The sequence below is a fragment of the Asterias amurensis genome, chromosome 12 (assembly GCF_032118995.1).
Source record: "Asterias amurensis chromosome 12, ASM3211899v1".
NCBI classification, from domain to species: Eukaryota; Metazoa; Echinodermata; class Asteroidea; order Forcipulatida; family Asteriidae; genus Asterias; species Asterias amurensis.
The window spans coordinates 8,655,076-8,674,869 of record NC_092659.1 but is presented as its reverse complement, the minus strand read 5'-3'; the positions used below and the strand labels follow the sequence as shown (position 1 = coordinate 8,674,869).

At 37.3% G+C, this 19,794-nt stretch overlaps 1 long non-coding RNA gene across 1 annotated transcript; it reads right to left on the bottom strand.

Moving 5' to 3' along the window:
- Positions 1-6,368: 6,368 nt before the first annotated feature.
- LOC139945311 (uncharacterized) lies at positions 6,369-19,794 on the bottom strand. The gene is made up of 8 exons (XR_011787071.1): positions 19,666-19,794; positions 18,193-18,341; positions 17,047-17,155; positions 15,802-15,967; positions 14,914-15,079; positions 14,242-14,391; positions 11,648-11,727; positions 6,369-7,092 (listed from the first exon to the last, which is right to left on the bottom strand). It is a non-coding gene; the product is annotated as an uncharacterized lncRNA (long non-coding RNA).

Below are 19,794 nucleotides of genomic sequence, written 5' to 3'. Positions count from 1 at the left end.
CCTGGAACTTATGATGACCTTAAGGCCCAAGTGCAATGGTTGATATGTTCTACGTTCAGTGAAGTTCAATTAGATATACGACTAGTGTCTACTTCAATGTTGTAATGTCTCACAAAATATAGATGAGCTAGACGCAATTTTGCGCTTTGTTTTCAGATGCAAGCATTGAGCAGAAGGTAGTTGTTGCTTGCTTAAATGAACTGATGCCCTCAAGGGCCTAAGATTTCACCGATTGTTGTCTCGCAACCAAGCCGCACTGGTGGTGCCAAGAGTTGTCGACGCTTGTTCCAATGGGATCCTAACTCAACAGATGCGGACGACTTGCTATCCAGATGATGATGTGCTGGTTGGAGAAACAAGTTCTGCAATGGCCACTAATTTCCCCCTTGCTTTCCATGGGGCTGCAATTTGGATGTTCAGATGTAGCCAACTAACAAAATGGCTACAAGTGAACTTGTTTTTGGCCAACTTTGATTAAAAACAAAGGTGACGATGTGTAAAACACATAGCTTGTACCAGAAGCTTTGAGAAAAATGCTTGATGTATGGGCGCAAACATCGCAAACTTGGTAAATGTTTTTTAGTAAGCTGAATAGTGACGTCTTCTCAACATGTTTGCCAATAAATGATAACAAAGATGACATTTGATTCATATAATGTCTACCATCCTAAAAGAGACCAACTTTGACTGTAACAACAAAACACTTAAACACAGCTAAGATTGATCAAGAACTGAAGTATTTGATTTACTTTCTAGACTACTACACAACACTGTAATGATGTATTGTATCTTCACTAAAATTCAACTAAAAATTTTGACCTTGAGTTATTTGCAACCTAAGATTTTCGGCATTTGTGTTCGGAGAAAGTAATTAGTAAGAGAAGTAAACACTAACTATTGATTGAAGAATCAACCAGAAATTTTTATAACAACAAGATGCATTTGCATAGAATAGGAAGAAAAAAATGAGCAATTTAGGATACAGCTGTTTCCTAAATTGACGTTTTAAAAGGGATACTTTAACTTTGATCGTTTTCACATTTTTGGCCTTGCAGAAAGAGAAAAAACCTTAACAATTTGTGACAATTAATTCCCCCTTCAAATTATTATCTAATAAAATGAGGGACTAAAGATCTTTGTAATTTAGGGCACAACTGTTTCCTAAATTAAAAACTTGGTAGGAATACTTTAGCTTTGCTTGCATTGAACATTTTTGGCCCGCAGCAAGAGAAAGAACAAAAACAATTTGTGCTTTGCAATTTAGGGCACAACTGTTTCCTGAATTGCAGTCTTATTAGGAATACCTTGACTTTGGTTACAATCAAACATTGTTGGCCTTGTAGTAGGTAAAAAAAAAACTTTCGCTTAGTTTTAGTTTTTCACTGAAATATTGTTAACCTTAACAGTATGACAAAACTTGTGTGTAACTTATTTCCCCTCAAGTTATTTTCTAAAATTAAAGTTTCTTAAATTAAAGTTTCTTTCGCTTGGTTTGTTCGACAACATTGCTGGCCTTGTACTAAGAAAAAACCGACAACCATGCTGTTTTGCATTTGTTCCTCCATCAAAGTATTATCTTATAAATGAGGGACTGAATTTCTTTGCAATTTAGGGCACAACTGTTTCCTAAATTGAAGGTTTTGAATGAATACTTTCACTTGGTTTGCACTGACTCGAAGTACGACAAAACTTGATTTCCCCAAACAAATGACTGATTGGTCTCATTTTTTGTCAAAGATTGACTCAAAATTGTGCTCATTGTGACAGAAACCAGCTGTTTCTTAAGTTCACGCCCCTATTTTGGGTAACACAGCAGTTCGCTCCTTTTTCTGTTAACAGCATCACTTATAAAAAGAACTAGCCCTATAGGTTGTGTGCAATAATAACCTGATGCAAGATGTCTGTGTGTTGTTAATTTTCCTACAAAACTTGAGACGAATTTATCCCTTTGAAACGACCTATGACCTTTCATGCATTGATTACAAATTTGGCTGACCAATTTATGACCTTTGACACAAAATGGATATTGAGTTGAACAAGCAAGCACCCCTAGCTAGTAAAGATTGAATGCTGAACATTTCTAATTTGCTCAAACTTGAACTTGAACAGTTTAGTTCTACCTATTCTGATTTAATGAACCATATCCTCAGATAAAATTTAAGATTATTGTCTAAGGAATTTGGGTGATATTCAATATTAAAATCCTAATGAAAGATGTAAGTGTGATGTCCCAAGCATTTAGATAAGTAGAAACATATATATAATCAACATGTTGTACGAACAATGCTTTACACATGTGTAGTTCTACCTAGTCTAATTAAAATAGTATATATTTCAGAACTTTTTTAAAGTTAATGCCTTGAGTGGGTTTAGTTCTACCTTGTGTGACTTCTAAATCCCCCAAAAATATATTTAGTTGTGAACCCCATGCTTTAAAAAATGTAAACTTTTATAATAAATTTTCAGTTTGGATTTTATTTTTGAAAATTTGTTTCTTTCTATCTATCTAGTCTGATTTTATAAACTGTGCTCTATAAAGTGTTTAAAGGGAAGTTACACGTTTGGTAATTACTCAAAACAAATATTAACTTAAGAACTGACTTAGTAACAAGCATTGGAGAGATGTTGATAGTATAAAACATTGTGGGAAACGACTCCCTCTGAAGTAACGTAGCTTTTGAGAGAGAGGTAATTTCTCACTAAAATATTAAAAGACTTCTAGCTAGAAGTCTTTTATTCTTATCTGAAAGCACACAATTTCGTCCAACAAGATGTTTTGTCTTTCATCGTTTTCTCGCAACTTCGATGACCATTTGAGCCCAAATTTTCAAAGGCTTGTTATTTTATGGGTATGATAGGATACACCAAGTGAGAAGACTGGTCTTTGATAATTACCAAACGTGTACCTTCCCTTTAAACCTACAGTAACCTGTAGGTCGATTTTAAAATAAACATCCTACATTAACATTTAGCTGTAAATGTCCCAAGCTTTTAGAGAACTATAAACTTTTATCATTAACCTTTGTTTATGAAAGCTAATTTAGTTCTACCCTAGTTTGATTTTAAACTTCTTATCATAGAAAAATATTTAGTTGGGAATGTCATAAGCTTTTTGAAAAGTATAAACTTTTCTTATTCACTTTTTGTTAGACATGCGTTGACGATGAATTTAATTCTATCTAGTATGGTAATAAAAACCATGGTCTCAGTTATTAATGTTGCACAGTTTCAGAGAACTTTCATGATAAACTATCTGTTTGGCATTGCTTTGAAAACTAAATGTTAATTCCTGCAGTAATTTGCCCTTGACCATGAACAGACCCTAAGAACCTTGACATAGACCAGACCTTTGACCTCTTCTAAAAACAATCGACTCAAAACAACTACAAATTATAGGAATCCAGTGTCATCTTTGGTATCAAAAGGCAATAAAATTTGTGTTCTTACTAGATATTTTGGATGTAAAGTGGCATGACCAAGCAGAACATGTTTCTCCAGCCCTCATATCACCAACTGGATAGAAGTCTTCATCATCCACTAAGTCCAGATTCCATTGGCTCAAGCAAAGACATCTCAAGGCACCTTTGATGATCTTGAAAGATCCCCAGTACAAACCTGTTTACTCAAAAACAAAAGAATGACGTGACCAACAAAAGGCTAAATAATAAGGGGCCCTCATCCCGACGTCTTGAGAGATCTTGCCGACCAGAACGTTTTAGGGACCAACCACTACCTTCCAGCTCAGGCCCTAGTAAAAACGCATGCTTCCAAAAATGCTCGCTCTAGCTCATCAAATTTTGTTAGGCATTACACCAGTGAAGGAGAACACAAGCTGTGCATCTAAAAGAATTTCACTGAATGGAGAACATACCTTCCATTGCACCCGGGCCCGCAGGACCACCACTTGTTCCAGGCAGCCGAGGAGGTCCACCAACAGGCACAGGTGTTTGCACAACTCTGCGAGTTTTTCAGAGGGTTTGGATGAGGCCCTAACATACATGAAATGAGCTGCTCCTACACAATGAGTCCATAATTTAGTTCTTGAAAATTTCATTAAAAAAACTCAAAAAAACTTGAGAAAACACAAAATTTTGTTTTCCCTTAAGATCTGAAAGGTTTTGCCAAAATCTCTCAGAACAAAAAAATTATGAATATTACATTTCTTTTAGATAGAAATTTCGATATATCTGCAAGATACTGAGATTTCCATGGTTTTGTTTTTATGTTTGGTGAATGAAACAAAGTTAATGGCAAGAAAAGTCAATATTTGTTGAAAATTTTACTTAGATTTCCATAGTTTTGTTTTAATATTTGGTCATGAAACAAAGTAATGGCTTCACTTGCAAGAAAAGTCAATACTTTTTAGAAGTTTCACTCTTATAAATGGTCTCACTTTTAGGTAGGAGCAACTTGTACACTTTACTTAAATAATACAAAGACATATGATTCAGATTTGATGGTTAGTCAAAATAAATAAGAAATAGTTTGTATTTTTCAAATCAAGATCCAAAAGTTCTGGAACATTTTGTTTTAAATGTCTTTGAACAGTTTCAATCAGAGTGCTCTCTGACTGGAAAAACTGTTTCCCAAGAAGACAATCAGAGTGCCCTGATTATCTACATGGGAAATTTTCATCCAAAAGTTCTGCAAAAATTTGCTTTTAAAGTCTTTGAACAGTTTTATTCAGAGAGTTCTCTGATTGGTTTAAAATGTATTTGAACAGTTTCAATCAAAGTGCTTTCTGACTGCTCTCTAACTGGTAAATTGTTTCCCAAGAAGACAATCAGAGTGCCCTGATTATCTGCAGGGAAAAGTTTTCTTTGATTTTCAAAAGTGTTGTTTTGTTAATTTGGCATGTATGAATCTGAATCAAATATCTTTGAGTGTGAAAGGATGGATCGTTATAAACTAAAGTAGAAAACTAACTAATTTAGCACACAGGGGGAAGTGTGGGTAAACCTTACCACAGATCAGAGTAGGTGAAAGTAGATAGCAATAGTGCCAGTTACTCACTACACAAAGTCAGTGTGACGGAAGTGTGAGCAACTCAGAGTACACAGGGGGAGGTTTCAGTTACTCACTACACAAAGGAAGTGTAAAGGAAGTGTTAGCAACTCAAATGACACAAGGGAGAGTGTCAGTTAATCATTACACACAGGAAGTGTGAGCAACTCGAGTAACACAAGGGAGAGTGTCAGTTAATCAACACACACGGGAAGTGTGAGAAACTCGAGTAACACAAGGGAGAGTGTCAGTTAATCAACACACACAGGGAGTGTGAGCAACTCGAGTAACACAAGGGAGAGTGTCAGTTAATCAACACACACAGGAAGTGTGAGCAACTTGAGTAACACAAGGGAGAGTGTCAGTTAATCAACACACATGGGAAGTGTGAGCAACTCGAGTAACACAAGGGAGAGTGTCAGTTAATCAACACACACGGGAAGTGTGAGAAACTCGAGTAACACAAGGGAGAGTGTCAGTTAATCAACACACACAGGGAGTGTGAGCAACTCGAGTAACACAAGGGAGAGTGTCAGTTAATCAACACACACAGGAAGTGTGAGCAACTTGAGTAACACAAGGGAGAGTGTCAGTTAATCAACACACATGGGAAGTGTGAGCAACTCGAGTAACACAAGGGAGAGTGTCAGTTAATCAACACACACAGGAAGTGTGAGCAACTTGAGTAACACAAGGGAGAGTGTCAGTTAATCAACACACATGGGAAGTGTGAGCAACTAGAGTAACTCAACACACACAAGAAGTGTGAGCAACTTGAGTAACACAAGGGAGAGTGTCAATTACTCAACACACACAGGAAGTGTGAGCAACTCAAGTAACACCAAGGGAGAGTGTCAATTACTCAACACATACAGGAAGTGTGAGCAACTCAAGTGACACAAGTGTCAGTTACTCATTACACAAAAGGCGTGTGAGCAACTTGAGTAACAAAAGTGAGTGTCAGTTACTCATTTCACAAAAGGTGTGTGAGCAACTCAGAGTTACACAAGGGGAGGCATCAGTTACTCACTACACCAAGGAAGTGTGGGAGCTCAGGGTTACACAAGGGAGAGTGTCAGTTACTCACTACACAAAGGGTGTGTGAGCAACTCAGAGTTACACAAGGGGAGGCATCAGTTACTCACTACACAAAGGAAGTGTGAGCTGCTCAAGTAACACAATTAGGGAGAGTTTCAGTTACTCAACACACACAGGAAGTGTGAGCAAATCGAGTAACACAAGTGAGAGTGTCAGTTCCTCACTACACAAAGGAAGTGTGAAGGAAGTGTGAGCACTCAGAGTAACAGAAGGTAGAGTGTCAGTTACTCACTACACAAAGGAAGTGTGAGCGCTCAGAGTAACACAAGGGAATGTGTCAGTTTTTTTCACACAAAGTGTGGCACACCTTGAAACGTTGACTAACTACAAAAATATTCAAATAATAAACTAACAGAAAATATAAAGTCAAATTTTGTTTGACTCCTAAGAATTAAGACACTTAAGTGTCTCCTAATTCAGGCATGCAACTCTGTATTTTGATAAAAGAATTTCCAGAAATCAAGGCACAGCGGGGCTTTGTGCTGTGCTTTTAAATTGTTCAATGGTTATGAAAACCAAAACCATAAAAAAAATCAGATGTTGCATGGCTGCTAATGCTGATGTATGAGATGGGCGAAAACCCCGCCTATCTAATACCCTCTGGGGAAAAAAGTCCCATCCGACTCCACTATATGGCAACCAAGTGTGTCAAACTCCACACATCAGCACACACCTAAGCTCAATGCACTAAATGAATGTGCTAGAATAGTGAGCGCAACATTCTGAATTAAGCCTCTGACAACGTTTCAGTTTGTGAGTTTGATGATAGACCACACAAGGGAAGTGCGAGCAACTCACCAAAATAAGGGTGTAAAGTGGTGCAATTTGGCAGAGTACAAAGGCAAGTGTGACCAAGTCACCACCCAATTAATTTAACCATATCCCTATAATATTCAAATAGTTACAAAGTATACATAAAGGTGGTGAATCTCTACCAGTCATGGACGCTAACTCCTTGTGAGATCCAACACTCTCTGTCTGGATTTTGATCTGTAGAAGACGAAAGAAAAGAACAAACAAAGATTGAACATCTTCGTTGATATCATCATTTAATAAGACAATCAAAATATATGTATGTGATCCATTGTCATGATTCATAAAAGCATATTGAAGGCACTATACTTTGAACGCATTGGCTTGTCATGTTGTCTGTAACAGACATCTGCCAACTGTAAGGGTGGTCATGGAGGTTATTAAGAAAGTGCCCACTTTATCGGAACTTGTGCATGTTGATGTTGAAATACTTTGTGATTTTTTTTTTTTGCAAAACAAAGTTTGTGGACAATCTTATTTTGCACATAACAGTAGGTAAAACAATTTGTATACTGATTTAAAACTATACAAACTTTCCAAACTTTCCAAATTGAAGTTGGCCAATTCCAGGATGCCATAATGACGTAATTCAAGGTGATCCCATTCACAAATTTTTATGGATCATGACTTTTTTGGAAATCTATAGGTCAAACTGATCCTATGGTAAAAAATTGTGCTTTGTTCACCGTGTCACGATCTTTTCCTTACTCCACCTCACTAAAGGGTGTTAACCCAAACAACTTGGGTTTTCCTAAGAAATATTAGGCTTTTGTCTCTACCATAAAACTATATCTATGACGTCACTTTTGATAAAAGTGTAGACTGATTTTTACGAATACAGTAAAAAATGTGACCAACCGTCATACATGAAATAACATAGACTATGTGTTTTATTATTGAGAAATCAAAGTTATTGAAACTGTTTTGTAAACAATGGGGGAAACAATTTAAGGCAGGCATGTGAGCGGGTCATGGAAAAAAACGAGGAAATTCTTTTTTCGTGTCCGGATTTTGGGCCAGCGCTACGGGTCTGTCCGTGTCCAGATTTTGGGCCAGCGCTACGAGTCTGAATAATAGGCTTTGTACTGCAGCGTAAACAAAACATTAACAGAAACATAGGCCACAATCGTACCTGGTAACAATTTGTTGTTCGTCCTCATTTTTAAGATATTTTTTGTGACAAGCGCGATGCGTCCTCGACTACCATCATTTAGTTTCAAACTTGTCAACGTGAAAGACAGTGTGCACCTAGTCTTGGCACAAGGTGTTGGCTTTTTAATGCAGTTTTTAGTAAAGCGCCCTCTCTTGGTGGAACGGGACAACGACTTGGGCAAAAGTATCCATCGTGCTTAACGAAAATTTAACAATGGCTTTTGTCAAAGACTATCGCGAAGATGACAGGTTCCCTTTCTCTGCTCTGTGCGAGTGTTGTGCAGTAAAATTACTTGCTGCTTGATGAAAAAAATGAAAAAACGCAGACCGGCCATTCACGACAGAGTCGGGGAAAATGCAGAGCCCGCAAGAAAAACACGAAATAGGAAAATTAAAAACACGGCGCGTTAACGCGGAAGTCTCACATGCCTGAAAGACTCTAAAGTGTAGATTTGTGAATACAATGAACTCACCTGTGACTTTTGACATTATATCCCGAAATCTACACTTTCTCGTCCATTCTCCTCAAAGGCACTGGACAATATTGGTTATTACTCAAAACAATTGTTAGCACAAAAACTTACTTGGTAACGAGCAACGGAGAGCTGTTGTGCATTATGAGCAACGGCTCCCTCTGAAGTAACATATTTTTTGAGAAAGAAAGAATTGCTAACTAAATTATTTGAATTGAATTTGAGACCTTAGCTGAGGTCTCGAAATCAAGCATCTGAAAGCACACCTTGTGCGACAAGGGTGTTTTTTCTTCAACTATTCTCTCGCAACTTCGGCGACAAATTGAGATCAAATTTTCACAGGTTATACGCATATGTTGAGATTCACCAAGTGGGAAGACTGGTCTATGACAATTACCAAAGGTATCCAGTGCCGTTAAAGAAACTGAACACTATTGGTAATTGTCAAAGACCAGTCTTCTCACTTGGTGTATCTCAACATAAGCATTAAATTCTAAATCTGAGGTCTTAAAATCAAGTTCGTGGAAAATTACTTCTTTCTCGAAAACTACGTTATTCAGAGAGAGCCGTTTCTCACAATATTTTATACTATCAACCTCTCCCCATTACTCGTTACCAAGTAAGGTTTTGTGATAATAATTATTTTGAGTAGTTACCAATAGTGTCCACTGCCTTAAACATGATGTTTACATACCTGTAATTGATTGCTCAATGCAAAATTACTTCCACTCTGAATAAAGATCTGGCACTCCCGAGTGTCTGGCTTCAGTTGATCTGAGTATATGAAAGAAGGTCAGAACAAATATTGAACATACCATCAATAAGACATGTACAAAGCGCAAGTTCATTTCAACCTGTAAACCATATAACCTGTGACATCACACATGTTTAAAGAAGATCACTCACAGAGGCTTGACATTCTGCAGGTATGATTTTTACATGGAAGAAAACGTTGTATGGATTTTTTTATCAACCTTTGATATGATGAAAGGAGCACATCGAAAACCCTTTTTAGTTTCTAATTTTTTGTAACTCTTGAATTTACTTGGAATTTCTCACACAACAATTTTCAGAGTGCGACTTGGGCTAAAATTTGATAAAATCACAAGGTTGAATCCTTGTCAAAAATGGGTTCAAGTTGACAAAATACACAAGGGGTAGGCCTTGCGGTTTTTTTCTAACAAAGGTTAATAGGCTAAATATAAGGGGAGTAACCTTCGCATTTTCGTCCAATTTGGGCTGAAAAATCATTTGAAATTCCTTGCATTTTCCTTATAAAATAGGCTTAAACTAGATAAAATCAAAAGAGTTATAGGCTAGAATTTGATAAAATCACAAGGGGTAAGCATTGCATTTTTGCCCAATATCCACCAGAATTTTATTAATTTGCACAGGCCTCGCTTTTTGTCAAGAATGGGCTGAAATTGATAAAATCATAAGCATCATGTTTGTCAAAAATGGGCTGATCATGAGGGGTAAAATTGGGGTATCACAAGGATTTAAGACTTGTATTTTTGTTGAAAATGTTATGAAATTGGATTAAATCACAAAAGGTGTAAGCCTTGCATTTTTGTCAAAAATCGCTGAAGCCTTGCATTTTTGTCAAAAAACGCTGAAGGCTTGCAATGTTGTCTACAATGGGCTGGAACTGGGTAAAACCTCAAGGGGTGAAGTGTAAGCCTTGCGTTTTTGACCAAAATGGGTTGAAATTTGAGGTATGGATTCTGACAATTTACTCTGGTGATGTGGCTATGGATTCTTTTAGAAAAGCAAACTTAATCAAAGTCCTAGCCAAGAACCCAATGGGGAGAAGACAATGAGGAATGAAGTTTCAGTTTTAGTTGTGGGTGGAACACCCCAGAAATTTTTTCCAGGGAAAACCCATGCAGTCACAGGTACATGTAGGAACTGAAAACCCAGTCCACGTAGTGCCCCTGGTGTGATTCGAACAGGGGGTCATAGAGTCGGAAAGCGATGTTGGAAATTAGATACCACTACGCCAACTCGACCACCAATTTTGTATTATCAATATCGATTTGTATCGTACCTGTAATTTTGAAGTCAAACGAGTTGTCATATCGGAGATTGCTGGACACTTGGCTTCAATAACGATAGCTGAAGACATGGCTTCTGCTCGTGTGTGACAGGACAGCCACTATGAATGATGATCTGAAAACCTCTGTTTGGATCACTTGGTCTGTAGATGAAAAACAGAATCTGAATTTTCGGTAAAGATTTCTAAAACTAGATCAACTATGGCACTGCTGAGGGATCCATTTACAGTTTCGTCAAAAATTGGCTCACATCTGATAATACCACAAGGGGTTACTAAGCCTTCCTCTTTTGTTGAATGTGGGCTTAAAATTTGATGAATTCACAAGGGGTAAGCCTTGCATTTTTGTCAAAAATATATCTGAAATTTGATTGCCCAAAATGGCTTGAAATTTGAAGTAAAGATTCACCTATTTGTGTAAATGGTGACAATGTAAGAATTGTGGTTCATTTCATTTGAATTATTCTGGTTGTGAAGCTAAGGATTATTTTAGAAGGACACCCCAGAAAATTATCCCAGTGAAAACCCACGCAGTCAGTGATCCCAGGAGTGCCCAAGGTCTGATTCTAAAATATTTGAATTGAATTTGAGACCTTAGCTGAGGTCTCGAAATCAAGCATCTGAAAGCACACCTTGTGCGACAAGGGTGTTTTTTCTTCAACTATTCTCTCGCAACTTCGGCGACAAATTGAGTTTAAATTTTCACAGGTTATATGCATATGTTGAGATTCACCAAGTGGGAAGACTGGTCTATGACAATTACCAAAGGTATCCAGTGCCGTTAAAGACACTGGACACTATTGTTCATTGTCAAAGACCAGTCTTCTCACTTGGTGTATCTCAACATAAGCATTAAATTCTAAATCTGCGGTCTTAAAATCAAGTTTGTGGAAAATGACTTCTATCTCGAAAACTACGTTATTCAGAGAGAGCCGTTTCTCGCAATGTTTTATACTATCAACAGCTCCCCATTACTCGTTACTCGTTTTGTGCTAATAATTATTTTGAGTAATTACCAACAGTGTCCACTGCCTTAAACACGATGTTTACATACCTGTAATTGATTGCTCAAGGCAAAAGTACTTCCACTCTGAATGAAGATCCGGCACTCCCGAGTGTCTGGCTTCAGTTGATCTGAGTATATAAAAGAAGGTCAGAACAAATATTGAACATACCATCAATAAGACATGTACGAAGCGCAAGTTCATTTCAACCTGTAAACCATATAACCTGTGACATCACACATGTTTAAAGAAGATCACTCACAGAGGCTGGACATTCTGCAGGTATGATTTTTACATGGAAGAAAACGTATGGATTTTTTTATCAACCTTTGATATGATGAAAGGAGCACATCGAAAACCCTTTTTAGTTTCTAATTTTTTGTAACTCTTGAACTTACTTTGAATTTCTCACGCAACAATTTTCAGAGTGCGACTTTGGCTAAAATTTGATAAAATCACAAGGTTGAATCCTTGTCAAAAATGGGTTCAAGTTAACAAAATTCACAAGGGGTAGGCCTTGCGTTTTTTTTCTAACAAAGGTTAATAGGCTAAATATAAGGGGAGTAACCTTCGCATTTTCGTCCATTTTGGGCTGAAAAATCATTTGAAATTCCTTGCATTTTCCTTATAAAATAGGCTTAAAGTCACCTGGAAGTGGTATTTTTTCAACATAAAGTTTTTGTCACTAATATATGTGTTTTGATAATAATAATAATAATAATATCGAAGTCTTATATAGCGCACGTATCCACCAAACAAGGTGCTCAAGGTGCTGAGTATATACAAACTTTCAGAAAGATAGGTTATTGCAGTGATGAATTCCGAGACCCAATTATTTAGCACCTTATAAGGGTTTACAAGGTGCTACGGCGCATTAAGCAGCCACAACCAGGAACACCGGGGCGAACCCCTTCTCTTTTCGATAAGTGCACTGGGTTCTTTTACATGCGTTACACAACACATGGGACCAACGGCTTTACGTCCCATCCGAAGGACGAAGCAATGGTTAAGTGTCTTGCTCAAGGACACAGTGTCACGTCTGGGGATTCGAACCCACACTCTGCTGATCAGAAACACCAGAGTTTGAATTCGGTGCTCTTAACCGCTCGGCCACGACACTTTCACTTAACTAAGGTTTTAAAAATCCAGGTCTTATGTTATTTACAAATTTAAGAGTAGACCCCGACCCGAGAGGGCGCTGTTCGTGACGTCAATCGTGACAACAGACTTTGCCTGTAATGCGTAGAGTAAACACAATTGCAAAGTACATGTACGGACCAAGTCGTGAGTTTGTAAGTTTCATAAAAAAAAAAATTGTTTTTTTCCGGCAATGCCGACCAGGTGTATTGCTGCTGAATGCAGAAAAACACTTTTTGAAATGTACCAACTCATGACTTGGACGTACATGTACTTTGCACGTGTGTTTACTATACGCATTGCAGGCAAAGTCTGCCTCGATTGACATCACAAAAGGGGTAGGCGGAGTCAGCCCCCCAAACAACTTTATATATTTTTTAAACATATAAATCGTGACAAACAATTACTAAAAAAAATGTTTTATTGTTCGTAAGCATATACCCTTATGTTTGAAAGAAAAAAAAATATATTTCCAGGTGACTTTAAACTAGATAAAATCAAAAGAGTTATGGGCTAGAATTTGATAAAATCACAAGGGGTAAGCCTTGCATTTTTGCCCAATATCCACCAGAATTTTATTAATTTGCACAGGCCTCGCTTTTTGTCAAGAATGGGCTGAAATTGATAAAATCATAAGCATCATGTTTGTCAAAAATGGGCTGATCATGAGGGGTAAAGGCCCGGTCCCACTGCAGCGATAACGATAACGACACAGAGAGAAAGCATTCCATTGGTTGAATGAGCTTGTGCGTATTCTGCATCGAGCAATTCAACCAATAGAATGTGTTCTCTTTGCGTCGTGATCGTTATCGTTTTCGTTATCGCTGCAGTGTAACTTGGCCTTTAGCCTTGCATTTTCTTGGAAAGTTTATGGATACAGAAAAACAAATATCCACTTTTGTCAAAAATGAGTTGAAGTTTGATTAAAATGATGCCCTGCATTTTTGTCAAAAAGGGTTTAAAATTGGGGTATCACAAGGATTTAAGACTTGTATTTTTGTTGAAAATGTTATGAAATTGGATTAAATCACAAAAGGTGTAAGCCTTGCATTTTTGTCAAAAATCGCTGAAGCCTTGCATTTTTGTCAAAAAACGCTGAAGGCTTGCAATGTTGTCTACAATGGGCTGGAACTGGGTAAAACCTCAAGGGGTGAAGTGTAAGCCTTGCGTTTTTGACCAAAATGGGTTGAAATTTGAGGTATGGATTCTGACAATTTACTCTGGTGATGTGGCTATGGATTCTTTTAGAAAAGCAAACTTAATCAAAGTCCTAGCCAAGAACCCAATTGGGAGAAGACAATGAGGAATGAAGTTTCAGTTTTAGTTGTGGGTGGAACACCCCAGAAATTTTTTCCAGGGAAAACCCATGCAGTCACAGGTACATGTAGGAACTGAAAACCCAGTCCACGTAGTGCCCCTGGTGTGATTCGAACAGGGTTGGAAATTAGATACCACTACGCCAACTCGACCACCAATTTTGTATTATCAATATCGATTTGTATCGTACCTGTAATTTTGAAGTCAAACGAGTTGTCATATCGGAGATTGCTGGACACTTGGCTTCAATAACGATAGCTGAAGACATGGCTTCTGCTCGTGTGTGACAGGACAGCCACTATGAATGATGATCTGAAAACCTCTGTTTGGATCACTTGGTCTGTAGATGAAAAACAGAATCTGAATTTTCGGTAAAGATTTCTAAAACTAGATCAACTATGGCACTGCTGAGGGATCCATTTACAGTTTCGTCAAAAATTGGCTCACATCTGATAATACCACAAGGGGTTACTAAGCCTTCCTCTTTTGTTGAATGTGGGCTTAAAATTTGATGAATTCACAAGGGGTAAGCCTTGCATTTTTGTCAAAAATATATCTGAAATTTGATTGCCCAAAATGGCTTGAAATTTGAAGTAAAGATTCACCTATTTGTGTAAATGGTGACAATGTAAGAATTGTGGTTCATTTCATTTGAATTATTCTGGTTGTGAAGCTAAGGATTATTTTAGAAGGACACCCCAGAAAATTATCCCAGTGAAAACCCACGCAGTCAGTGATCCCAGGAGTGCCCAAGGTCTGATTCAAACAGGGGCCCTAGAGGTGGCAATGATGTAGGAAATTATATTCCACTTTGCCAACTCCTACCGCCCATGTATTATCAATATCATTTTTTGTATCGTACCTGTAAACATGAAGTTGAATGAGTTGTCAAAACTCAGATTACTGCACACTAGGCTTCAACATTGCTTCTGCTCTGTGCGACATGGACAGCCATTATGACTGATGATCTGACAATCTCGACGGCACTATGACTGATGATCTGACAACCTCTGTTTGGATCACTTGGTCTGTAGATGGAAGAAAGAAAATGAGGTTCAAATTCATTTGTTTTCCCACAGTATCGAAAGAAAATAGACATTATCACTCAAAAGAGACCGGTAAAAAGAAAACATCTTTACAGTATGGATTTAAAAACTACATGAAATATGGCACTGCTGATGGATCCATTTGCTATTTTATTGAAAATTTGCCAAGATTTGATAAAACCACAAGGGGTAACTAAGCCTAGCATTTGTGTTGAAAATGGGCATAAAATTTGATGAATTCACTAAGTGTACCCCTTGCAATTTTGTAAAAAAAATAGTTGAAATTTGATAAAACCACAGGGGGTAAATCTTGTATTTCTGCACCAAATGGGGTATGGATTCACCTTTTTGTTAACGGTGACAATGTCAGAATTGTGATTCATTTCATTTTTATTGTTCTGGCTGTGAAGCTATGGATTCTTTTAGACAGTCAAACTTAACCACTGTACTAGCCTAGAACCCAATGGGGAGAAGACAATGAAGTTTCATGATTTTTTTTTAGGGAGAATAACCCCAGAAATTGATTCCAGGGAAAATCCACACAGTCACAGGTAGGAACTGATTACCCAGTCCACGTAGTGCCCCCCGGTGTGATTCGAACAAGGGGTCCCAGAGTCAGAAGGCAATGGGGGAAACTAGACACCACTACTGTTCAACCATTCGACCTTCAGTTTGTTTCATCAATATGTATCTTAGAATCGTACCTGTAAACATGAAGTTGAATGAGTTGTCAAAACACAGATTACTGGACACTAAGCTTCAACATTGCTTCTGCTCTGTGCGACATGGACAGCCATTATGACTGATGATCTGACAATCTCGACGGCACTATGACTGATGATCTGACAACCTCTATTTGGATCACTTGATCTGTAGATTGAAAAAGAAAATAAGGTTAAAATTCATGTATTTTCTCACAGTATCAGATGAAAATAGACATGGTCCCTCAAAAGAGATCAGTATAAAGAATACAACTTTTCAGTACAATTTTCAAAAACTAGGCACTGCTGAGGAATCCATTTGCATTTTTGTTGAAAACTTTGCTAAAATTTGATAAAACCACTCGTGATAACTAAGCCTTGCAGTTTTGCACAAAATGGGCTAAAACTTGAAAGTATCACAAGGGGTATTGAAAATATCACAAGGGGTAACCCTTGTTTTTTATTGAAAATTTGTTGCAAATGAAAAAAATCACAAGTGGACTTGATAAAACCGCAAAGGGTAAGCCTTGCAATTTTGTCTAAAATGGATTCTTCAAGAAAAGCATATTTAATCACTGTACTAGCCAAGAACCCAATGGGGAAAGGACAATTAGGAATGAAATTTCAGATTAAAGGCAGTGGACACTATTGGTAATTAGTCAAACTAATTATTAGCATAAATCCTTACTTGGTAACGAGTAATGGGGAGAGAGGTTGATAGTATAAATGGTGTGAGAATTGGCTGACTCTGAAATGAAGTAGTTTTTGAGAAAGAAGTAATTTCTCCACGAATTTGATTTTGAGACCTCAGATTTAGAAATTGAGGTCACAAAATCAAGCATCCGAATGCACACAACTTAGTCAGACAAGGGTGATTTTTCATTCATTATTATCTCGCATCTTCGTCGACAAATTGAGTTCAAACTTTCACAGGTTTGTTATTTTATGCATAGGTTGAGATACACCAAGTGAGGAGACTGGTCTTTGACAATTACCAATAGTGTCCACTGTCTTTAAGATGTGGGAGGAACACCCCAGAAAATTATTCCAGGATAAACCCAGAAAAGAAAAGGGCTGAAGTTTGATAACATCACAAGGGTTTGAGCCTTGAATTTTTTCACGAGATGGGCTGAAATTTGAGCCTGGATGCACCTATTTGTGAACAGTGACAATTTCAGAATTGTGATTCAATTAATTTATATGAATCTATTCTGGTTGTTATGCTGTGAATTATTTTTTGTATCGTACCTGTAAACATGGAAGTTGAATGAGTTGTCATCATCGATTCATCATCACTTCTGCTCTGTGCGACATGGACAGTACTATGACTGATGATCTGACAACCTCTGTTTTGGATCTGTACATGTAGATAAGGGAATAACGTTCAAGGTTAATTTATTTTCTCTCAGTATCAAAAGAAAGAAAAAAAATCACTCAAAAGAGATCAGTATGAAGAATACAACTTGTCAATACAGATTTCAAAAACTAGATGAAATATGGCACTGCTGTGGGATCCATTTTAGAAGCAGAGCTTATGGCAATGTTTCCTAATGACAGTCATTTACATGGAGACAGAGAATGACAATTTTCTACCTGTATGAGTGAACCGTGGAGGTCCAATGAGAATTTTAACACATATTTGTATTTTTTCGGGGGGAGGGAACCAAATGTGATTTTTGCCTATGATGACACATTGAAAATCTCTGCTGTAAAAACCACGGTGCTATCTCAATAAAGAGCAGGATTTGGCTGAAATTCAAGGAATTATTTCTCTTTCACCCATGCTTTTATTAGGGAACTTGTAACAACTTGCCTCAGACCAGTTGGTGGCCTCCAGAAATGTCACCCTGAATGCTCTCCATCTAAGCCCCAGGCCTCTGGAATTTGTCAATAATTCTCTGAATGTCATTTCCCACTTCCCCCACTCCATGGTCTCGTGGGGTTATTTGCCAAATTATCATGCTCTATACTTTCAAATGTAAACATATAGGTCCATCAATCTATACTTTCAAATGTAAACATAGGTTCATCACAGTGTGCTGAACAGCACTGTTCTAGAGTTGCAAAGGTCATTGGCCAAATTTGAAACCCATCAAAGTAAATATGCAAGTGATTTTTTCACAAAAATCGGGAAAGTACTGAGTAAGTGTAAACCCCCTCAACTATATTCTTTATCCCCATTGTAAATTTAACATTTATTTTGTAATGATCACAACAAGCAACCAAACTGAGCAAACTTCCATTACACATGAGGGGTTGTTTAATTAGAACTTGTTTTCAGAAATTAGACTAGGCTTTTTTTAGAATAAGCCTGTGAGGGAGGAATGATCTTTTTAGTTTGAACATTAAAAACATCATTCATAATTTTTGTTTCTATTGTTAATTGTTTCGCACCTTCAAAATGTGAAGCTTCAGTTTTCAAAGCAGATTGCTGGAGACTCTCTGAGGCTTCATCATTGGTAGATTGAGACATCTCTGCTCAATGTGATGTACAGCCATCCATGAGTGATGATCGGACATCTCTGCAGTCTTCAGTACTTTATCTGTACAAGTTGAAAAAAACAAACATAGGAATGCGTACAATTTTAACATTTAGTGAGTAAACTATTCATTGATTTAAATACAGTGGACACTATTGGTAAATGTCAAAGACCAGTCTTCTCACTTGGTGTATCTCAACATATGCATGAAATAACAAACCTGTGAAAATTTGAGCTCAATTGGTCATAGAATTTGTGAGATTATAATGAAAGAAAAAACACCCTTGTCACACAAAGTTGTGTGCTTTCTGATGCTTGATTTCGAGACGTCAAGTTCTAAACTTGAGTTCTCAAAATCAAATTCGTAGAAAATTACTTCTCTCTCGAAAACTACGTCACTTCAGAGGGAGCTGTTTCTCACAATGTTTTATACTATCAACCTCTGCCCATTACTCGTAACCAAGAAAGGTTTTACGATGATAATTATTTTGAGTAATTACCAATGCAATAGTGTCCACTGCCTTTAATATCTCGTTTTCTTCATAAAAATAATGTTTGTATTTTTAGTATTTTTATTTGTGTCAGATGCTGAGGATCTTGACGCTTATGGTGAGGGGCTGCCAACTTCTCACCTGTAGTATTTTTTCCCTGTTAATTAATTTGGATCCATTAATTAAGTTAATTTCAGGGTCATTCCATGTCAAAGTCAAACCATTTTTCATTGGTCAGGCATGCAACTGCAACTTAACCAAAAAGAGGAAATTACAAAATTCCAATGATTTTATATAGTATTTTTCAATTTTGAATGGTACAACTAAAACTGAGATTAAAAAAAGAGGAAATCAGCTGATCCGAGGAAAAGTTGCATGCCTGATTGGTCGTCGATTTTGCCCTAATTGAATATTGAAAATCACAAATCACTAAGATTAAGAAGATGTTCGTCGTCGTTACAATACAAAACGGAGTAGGCCTAGGCCTGTCAAATTATCATCTCCTTAAGTAAATTAGATACTGGAAAAGTTTCCGTATGGCGCCACCACTTTTTCATTCGAAATAAAATAATATAGTATCTAATTTACCTGATTGATATATCCCTTTTTGTAAAAATGAGTGAAAAAGTGGTGGCGCCATTCGGAAAGTTATCCTTTAAATCAATGTTGTTAATATGTTTACAGTAAGTAAACAAAACGTACATGTATCGTGCATAAAAACCAACACTTTTGCCCACGGCCCTTCCGTCATGCTGCCGCCCCTCCCACTGGCCGGCCGGCGCGTGGTTTGAGTCGGTTTTTTTAATTTTATTTTTTAGGACAAATTATGAACACTCGACGACGAAGAACACAATTTGTTTTGCATTTTTCATGTTCAAAAAGCAGTAGTCACTTACCAAAATGATCTATAATTCTTGTGGAATTTGCCAACTTATCCAAGTGTATCAAAAACCTGTAATTTTTTGACATTTTCTCGTCGTAAGACTCGTAAAAACGTTCACACGTGTACTACACAACAAGCGCCA